Source organism: Lynx rufus, unplaced genomic scaffold (genome assembly GCF_022079265.1).
Source record: "Lynx rufus isolate CCGP_SWC_20201006 ecotype Redwood Valley unplaced genomic scaffold, mLynRuf1.p SCAF_8, whole genome shotgun sequence".
NCBI classification, from domain to species: Eukaryota; Metazoa; Chordata; class Mammalia; order Carnivora; family Felidae; genus Lynx; species Lynx rufus.
In genome coordinates, this window is record NW_025814896.1 from 103,123,414 (window position 1) to 103,131,909 (window position 8,496).

Consider the following 8,496-nt stretch of genomic DNA (forward strand, 5'->3'; position numbering starts at 1 on the left):
ACTTAACAGGCTTAGAATGTTCTGGAGCCCTCCCCACCTTTTTGCCATCTCTAGCAGCAGGGCACTGAATAGCAGAAACAAAGATGCTGTAAATCATTGCTATGTCTGGGACATCTTATGGAGGCTTGAACTACACATGAGTATCCTCTGACCTACCTCGAACATCTGATGGAGTTCTATGAGTAACAAAGTTACAGAGTTACAAAGCTCTTGGTCCCAAGGTCGTGTCTGAAAAAGAAAAGTGCATGTCCGGGTGCAATGACCCTACAATGCAATTCTGATGTAATTCTGGCACCTTAAAATGTACTCCTCCCTCAACCTTCAGTTCATTTCAAGGTTATAAAAAAAATTGAATAAAAGGACTGATCTGTTAAAGGTGCTTAGTGTTCTGCCATTTAAAACAATAATTTGGGGGGGGGGTGTGAAGTAGGTGAAGGGGATTAATAGTACACTTATGATGAGCCCTGAGTAAATGTGTTTAATTGTTGAATCATCATACACCTGAAGCTAATGTAACACTGTATGTCAGTTGTACTTGAATTTAAAAAATAAATAATAAAAATTTTAAAACAATTTTCAAAGCAGTTATTTGTAAGGGAATTGTTTCACAGTATGTGTTTTTTGTTTTGGGTTTTTTGTTGTTGTTGTTGTTTTGTTTTGTTTTCATTTTGTCCATGGGCGTACTTTTGCTCATCTGTGGTATTTAGCCCTTCAAGTTGGCAAATACTTGCTAGACAACCTCTTTGCGGGGAGGGGGGGGGTGGGGGGGGTGGGGGTGGCAGCCAGAGTGAGTAGTCATCAATGAGAGAGCACAGTCCAGGCCCTTTGGGATGGGCTTGCAGAGAATGGGAGAGCCCTAGGGCAGAGACTCAGAGAATTCGTCATTACAGATGAATTCTGCCAACATCTTTAAGCTGGTCCTATCCTTCTTCCTTAGGACAACAGAGCGCCTCTGCCAACCAGACTGTAAGAAGAGAGAGATGGGAGATTAGGGTGGGTCCTGGCTACCTCACCAGGGGAGAGACCATCAGTGGAGTACGGCCCTTAGAGACCTGGACTTGTCTTGGTCCTGATAATCTTCATCCTCCCATAGGGGAGAAGAGGTAAGGCTCTGCCTATGAGAGAAGTTACAGTGCCTTGATAATGGAAAGAGGAGGTAAGAGGACCGCCAGTTGACACACAAATGGCACTGGTTCTGACCTTATCGCTGGACGTGGGAAAGAGGGCAGAGAGCATTTGGTCTAGTGGTTAAACAGACTGTAAAGCCATACTATTTGCTCTGCTCTTCACTAGTCCTGTGACCATGGGCAAATTAATTCTCTGCCTTTGTCATCTGTAAAGGGGAGATGTTGAGAGTCCCTACTGTTACAGGGCCATTATGAGGCCTCAAGTTATGTAGAGCCCTTCTAAAGTTCTCGCACATGGATGGTCCTCTCTTGGCATTCATGTTCTTCTTAAACTAGCTGAAGGCCTGGGGTGTGTGTGTGTGTGTGTGTGTGTGTGTGTGTGTGTGTGAGAGGTGTCAGAGCTGCCATCTGGGCCAAGCTTTTTCACACTTCTCCCACTGCTCAAAGAAAATGAGGGGCCACAAAAACCTGGGACCTTCTGCCACAGGGGGAGGAGCAGTGTGTAGCAGAGGACACACAGTGTGGGCTCACTGGCCTGGTGGTGGGAGGCCTGGGCCTGGCCCCGGCCCTGACTGCCCACAGGATCTTTGGTAGATCAGAGTTACTCCCACTAAGCTCACAAACCCAAGGGTCCCCCACCCATCCTCATCCTCAAAGAGCACAAAGCAATACAACCTACCACATGCTGCTAAACACCAACCTGGGCACTGCAGGTTTGGAGTTTTCTTGGAGGTGTTTCCATCTCTCACTCACTTGGTGGAGGCTAAGCTTTTGAGATCTGGGAAAGCAGACCCACCACCCCCTGCAGGCCTGCAGAAGTGGGACAAGAGGAGGACGCAACACCACTTCTGCACTTTCAGAGCCCGAGAGACTTGCAGTCAAGGAAATGTTTCTGAGGTCATTGTTAAATGAGCATGAAGTAAGCATCCCGGAAATAGTCTGCTTGGAGGGGACGAACTGCAGTGGAATGGGAACATTGTGGAACAAGACCAGGTTCAAAGGCAATTTCAGAGGCTGTCCATTAGGATTTGGATGGAGCAGGGAAGAGAAGGCAGGAGCCTTTGAATAAATGGAAACTGCCTCCGCTCTACCCACAACTCCCACTTGGTTATGCTTACACATGAATGAGGTAGGAATTACTGTGATTGCGACGGATGGTTTACAACTTGCCAAGCACTGTTTCAGGTGCTCTGTGTGTATCATATCATGCGATGCTCTCAATAAACTTTAGGTTGATGCACCTTGTTTTGCAGACTAAGAAACTGAGGCCCAGAGAATGAAGCAACAGTTAAAAGAGTGGAGCACTTAACAAACTTCAAGTCCGTAGGTGCCTTTTCTCCGGCTATCAGTAAGTGCAGAGGCAACTATGATGCCCTAGGGTGTTAACTGTTGTTTGCACTTAACACATTTACTTCCCCCCTTCTTTCTTTCTTATTTTTATTAACTCTGTTGCTTTTACAGCCAGCATGTTAAGCTTCCTCAAACCCTGTTGGAATAGAAAGGGCACATCTAGGAGAGCTGACTCCAAGATTGTCCCCAGTTTCTCCAGCACAAGAAGAGGCAGGAAGTCAGGGGCACATGGTCTCTCCAAAAATAAAGTTGATAAAGTAGCCTGACCATGTCTCAGAGTTACTGAAAACTCTGTTCTCTTGAGACTTCTCAAGAAAGGAAGTCTGTCTTCCACACACCTGTAGTCAATTCCTATCGGCAATAGGTTCAGAATTAATTAATAATAAATAATAAGGACCACACATCACCATCACCACCTCCACTTTCCTACCTGCTGTGGATGTGGCTGGCCTCTGCCTTCAAACATTTCCTCACTTCCCATCAAATAGGACTGGGCACCCAGTATCCACAGCTCTGCCCTCACCAGGTCCAGGAAAAGTTCCAGGCAAAGAGGGAATGTTTAGGGAGGGTGTTTTCAAGCACCCAGAAAGCCAAGCTCTGATGTGGAGACACTGGTTGAGACTGGTCTCAGGCCAGTGTCCCATAGCAATAAGGAGCTGGATTTTGGTTGCATCAGGCAAATGGGTCAGTCCATTCCTCTGCCCACCCAAGGAGTGGGGGACAGGGCCACCCACTCCACACTTTATGTGGTTCCTCCCTGACTGCTCATCGCCTGGTCTCTTTCCTTTGGTTTTAAGTTCACATGTTTGGGCGTGATGTGGCTTAGGACCCAGACAGGGAGCAGAAGGACAGTTCCTAGAGTTTGAAATGGTCCTGAAGTCTCTGGTTTTCCCTTGAGCCAGCTTCAGGACAGCCCGGTGTTTTTGAACACTTGTTCAGAAAGACCTCTCTGGAGACCTAAACTGGGTCTCCCATTTTCTCCAAGGCCCACATTTCTCAGCTCTTACCCAGGAAGCAAGGAGGAAGGGCAACTTGCTGGAAACTTAGGAACTGTGTACAATGAAGATCCTGTGGCAGACAGGGAGGGTTGGGAGGGGAAGGTCAGCTCACTGCCACCACACCCCAGGACATGTGGTTTTAGGCTAAGAAAGTGAGTGGGCAGCAGGACGTGAGTCATTCACACAGCCATCCCAAGGACAAGGTAGAGGGGAAGGGCTTTAGGCACTGCATTGCTCCCCCTAGCTCTTCATTTATTCATTCACTCAACAGTCTGCTATAGATCTGGCAGATCAGCAAGCTTGACCAGCCCATGCCTTCACGAAACACAAACTCCTTAGATCTAGAACTTCATGCTGAGGCCCGGCCATGAACGTAACAGCCAAGGAAGCAAAGTCAACCTTCTACTCCCCGCCCCCCCCCCCGCCCCCACCATGCACACCTCCCACTACTGTACTCTCATGGTTTATTTTCCAGTACACCCTTATTATCGTTCATTCTCTCACCAAACATTTCCAGAGTACAAGAGAGTGCCAGGCCACTCATCCCAGAGTCTACCCCACACGGCATAGCCTCCTGCTCTCCATAGGCTCCCTGCTCAGCTGGCCCAGAGCCCCCTCAGTCTTCTGATTGCCTCAGCAAGAGAAAGCTCTCCAAGAACTCCACAGGGCCCCATGGGTAAAGCTGAAGGAAAAAGCTGTCTGACTTGGGGGAGAGATCAGAGCCTCGGCAGGCCCAGAAATTCAGGTGTTTGGAGCCTCAAAGTGGGACTTTAGCTGTTGGAAGCGGCTTCATGGGACACTGAGGTTCTGAGCAGAACCCAGTTTCTTCATTTTCAGTGGGCAAATCCTTTTCTAATGATGGGCACCTTCTTGCCCTCTGCCCAGAGCCTGGCTCCTTAAAGTGTGGTCTGCAGACTAGGAGCAAAGGGGAAGATGCATGGTCTCAGGCCCCACCCAGACCTACTGAATCAGAATCTGCATTTTAACAAGGTCACCATGTGATTCATATGTACATTACAGCTTGAGAAGCAATTACGGGAAGAATAATGATTCTTGTTACCTGGTAAGTTTAGAAACAGTATGTTAACACATTCTTTTTCAGTTGGATATTCAAAGGCCACCCCTTTTTTCTATATTAAGTCCTACTTTCCTGAGCATGCGCTCCTACCGCTTCAGCTGAGCAGTCCGTTCAGCACACAGGCTCTGAGGTCAGACTATCTGAAATTAGAATCCTGGCTCTACCATTTCCCTGCGATGACCTTGGGCAAATCACTTCACTTCTCTGTGCCTCACATTTCTCCTCTGTAAAGTAGAGATAATAGGGTTGTTATGGGGATCAAATAACTAAAGTGTTTGCATGGCACCCTGCATTTAGCAAGCACGCAATACATTTGGATACTAATTGGATTTGGGTGTCCCCAAATTTCCGACACACAACATTTGCTGTCTTTTAGGATGAAATGCTTCTGGAGTTGATGGTCTCATCTATTATGCACAGATTCTTTCCCATTTTCCAAAAGTGACTTTATTTCCTGAGGGCAATTTCCTGTTACCCCAAAATACATCCATTTCGGGACTGTCCATTTAATTTATTCCATACTTGCCATCTGCAGGGAACTGAACTTTTTTTTTTCCATGTTTTTTTTTTTTATTTCCAGTATAATTAACATACAGTGTTATATTAGTGTCAGGTGTACAATATAGCAGTCCAACAATTCTATACATCACTCAGTGCTCATCATAATAAGTGTACTCTTAATCCCCTTCAGCTGTTTCACCCAATCCCCACCCACCTCCCCTCTAGTAACCACCAGTTTGTTCTCTATAGTTAAGAGTGGGGCACCTGGCCGGCTCAGTTGGTTAAGTGTTCGGCTCTTGATTTCAGCCCAGGTCATAATCTCATGATCTGAACTACTTGGGATTCTCCCTAGCCCCCTCCCCAGTTCATGTTCTCTCTCTCTCTCTCTCTCTCTCAAAATAAATAAATCAACATTAAAAAAAAAATACTGTCTTGTGGGGCATCTGGGTGGCTCAGTTGGTTAAGTGTCCAGCTGTAGCTCAGGTCATGATCTGATGGTTCGTGGGTTCAAGTCCCAGATTGGGCTCTGTGCTGACACCAGTTTGCATTCCCACCCACAGTGCACAAGGTTCCTTTTTTTCCACATCTTTGCCAACACTTGTTGTTTCTTGTGTTTTTTATTTTAGCCATTCTGACAGGTGTGAGGTGATATCTCATTGTGGTCTTAATTTGTATTTCCCTGATGATGAGTGACATGGAGCATCTTTTCATGTGTCTGTTGGCCATCTGTGTGTCTTATTTGGAGAAATGTCTGTTCATGTCTTTTGCCCTTTTTTAATTGGATTATTTGGTTTTTTTGGTATTGAGTTGTATAAGTTTTTATATTTTGGATACTAACTGCAGGAAATTGAACTCTCCTGGGGGGAATTGAACTTTTTTGCGGGGGAGATTTTTAAGATTTTTTTAAGATTTTACTTTTAAGTGATCTGTACAGTTAACGTGGGGCTCAAACTCACAACTCTGAGATCAGGAGTTGCACAGTCCCCAAACTGAGCCAGCCAGATGCCCTGGGAATCAAACATTTTTTTTGTTTTTGTTTTTTTAGTTAGTTAATATACAGAGCAATATTGGTCTCAGAAGTAGAACTCAGTGATTTATCATTACCTACAAAACCCAGTGCTCATCACAACAGGTGCCCTTCGTAACACCCATCAACCATCTAGCCCATCCCCCACCCATCTCCCTCCATAAACCCTCAGTTTGTTCTCTACCATTGAGAGTCTCTTGTGGTGGGAATTTAATTTTTTACCTGTGACCTTGGATAATGCCCCAACCATGATTTATAAAAACTTCAAATTTATATGTAGGGCCCTTACCCTCCTGGTTCCAGATACCTTCAAAAGCATTGTTTCATTTCATCTTTATATCTGTGTGATATAGGTGTTGGTGAAAACCAACTTCTGTGCTTCGCAGCAAAGATGGAGTTTGGAACAAAGAGGAAGGATAATATCTTTATTGCTTTGCAGGCAGCAGGCTCTGGCCTTCAAAGACTGCAAGCCTGCCCTGAGGAAGGGTGGGCGGGGGGGGGGGGGGGGGGGAGAAGTGGAGGCGTGGGAGTTACAGGGTAATATAGGATCTAGCCAGTTTTCACAGGAATGGTGCATGCACTGCCCAGGCTCCTTAGTCGGATTTTCAGGATGTTACCAGATTCCTGAAAGAAAAGGCTCAGAAGGGAGGAGGGAGGTTTTCGGAAGAGAGAAGGTTTACTTTAAAATCAAGCTTCGCTGAAGCATTAGTGCAGCCATTTTTATTTTAGTTCAGCTTTATGCTTTTAGGAGGGTTCATAGGCAGAGCAAGTATCATTACCCTATCTTACAGGGATACGAAAGACCGAGAGCCCACAGCCAGATAGTAAGTAGGAGAGTAGGGCTGGAACATGGCAAGGTGGGCCCTGGCAGGCATTCAATGAATGAATAACTCAAAGGCCAATGTTCTTCCCTCTAGATTTAAACCAGAGAAGCTGTTTACAGGAGTGAGGCTTTCAGGCAGATAAGGGAGAGAAGAAAAAGAGAGTTACTTCACTTTCTAGGATGACCTCAATTAGAAAATATTTTATTCCATTGTCCCCATAAAAATTCATATTTGTCAGCCTTATGTTCTGACTAGTTCATAAATTGTGGTCACTGAAACTATCAAGCTGAACAATAGGCGCTCCTATTAAAAACCACACCATGCAAAAACAAAAACAAAAACAAAAAACACACCATGCAGATACTAAAAAAAGAAAATCCAGGCCCAAAATGGAGTCACTTATGCTAGGCCAAGTCACCAAACTGGGGCTTAATCCTTAACCTAATGGCATTTATAACTTTCCCCAGAAATGTAGTCTTAACCAGTTAGTCAGGAATTTTCTGGTAAGCGCCAATGAGGTCATCTGTCACATGGGCCCTCTCTATCCCCCAAAGGAAGATGAGGTAATCCACCTAATAAGACCCTTGCTCTTACCCCAAGGGAAGATGACCTTGCTTCACAATATCCTTTCTTTTCTTTTGCTAATTGTTCCACACACCCTCACCCCAACACACATCCTTCCACCCTGTTTCTGCCTATAAAATCCTTCTATAGTAAAACCTTGGATTGAGAGTAACTTGTTCTGCAAGTGTTCCACAAGACAAGCAAACATTTCTGATAAATTTTAACTTGATAAATGAGCAATGTCTTGCAGTTCGTGATGCGGAACGTCACATGAACACAACTGAGCCAATGGTTCTTGACATTCCCTCTGACATACAAGTGCTTTAGATTACAAGCATATTTCTGGAACGATTTATATTCACAAACCAAGGCTTTACTGTATTTTGTGCAGCTCCTTGGAGCTCCTTTCTATTTGCTAAATGTGATGCAGCCCAACTCATGAATTGTTGAACAAAGCCAGTTTGATCTTTACATTTATTTGGATGAATTTTTTAATGTTTATTTAGTGAGAAAGAGCACAAGTGGAGGAGGGGCAGAGAGAGAGAGAGAGAGAGAGAGAGAGAGGAAGAGAGAGAATCCCAAGCAGGCTCCACACTGTCAGTACAGAGCCTGATGCTGGGATGGAACCATGAACTGTGAGATCATGACCCTGAGCTGAAATCAAGAGTCAGATGCTTAACTGACTGAGCCACTGGCACCCCAGGTGAATATTTTTTTAAGTTTATTTATTTTTTTAGTAATCTCTACACCCAATATGGGGCTCAAACTCACAACCCCGAGATCAGAGATCAAGAATTGCATGCTCTTCTGACTGAACCAGCCAGGCACCCCAACTATGGGAGGGGTGATATGAATTTTGTGGGTTTTTTAACATTTTTATTTATTCATTTATTTACTTATTTATTTTGTGTTTATTTATTTTGGGGAAGGGGGGCAGAGAGAGGGGGAACAGAGGATCCGAAGCGAGCTCTGTATGGCAGGTGCCCCTGAATTTTGTTTTTTAACACAGAAGACTATCAAGTTAAAA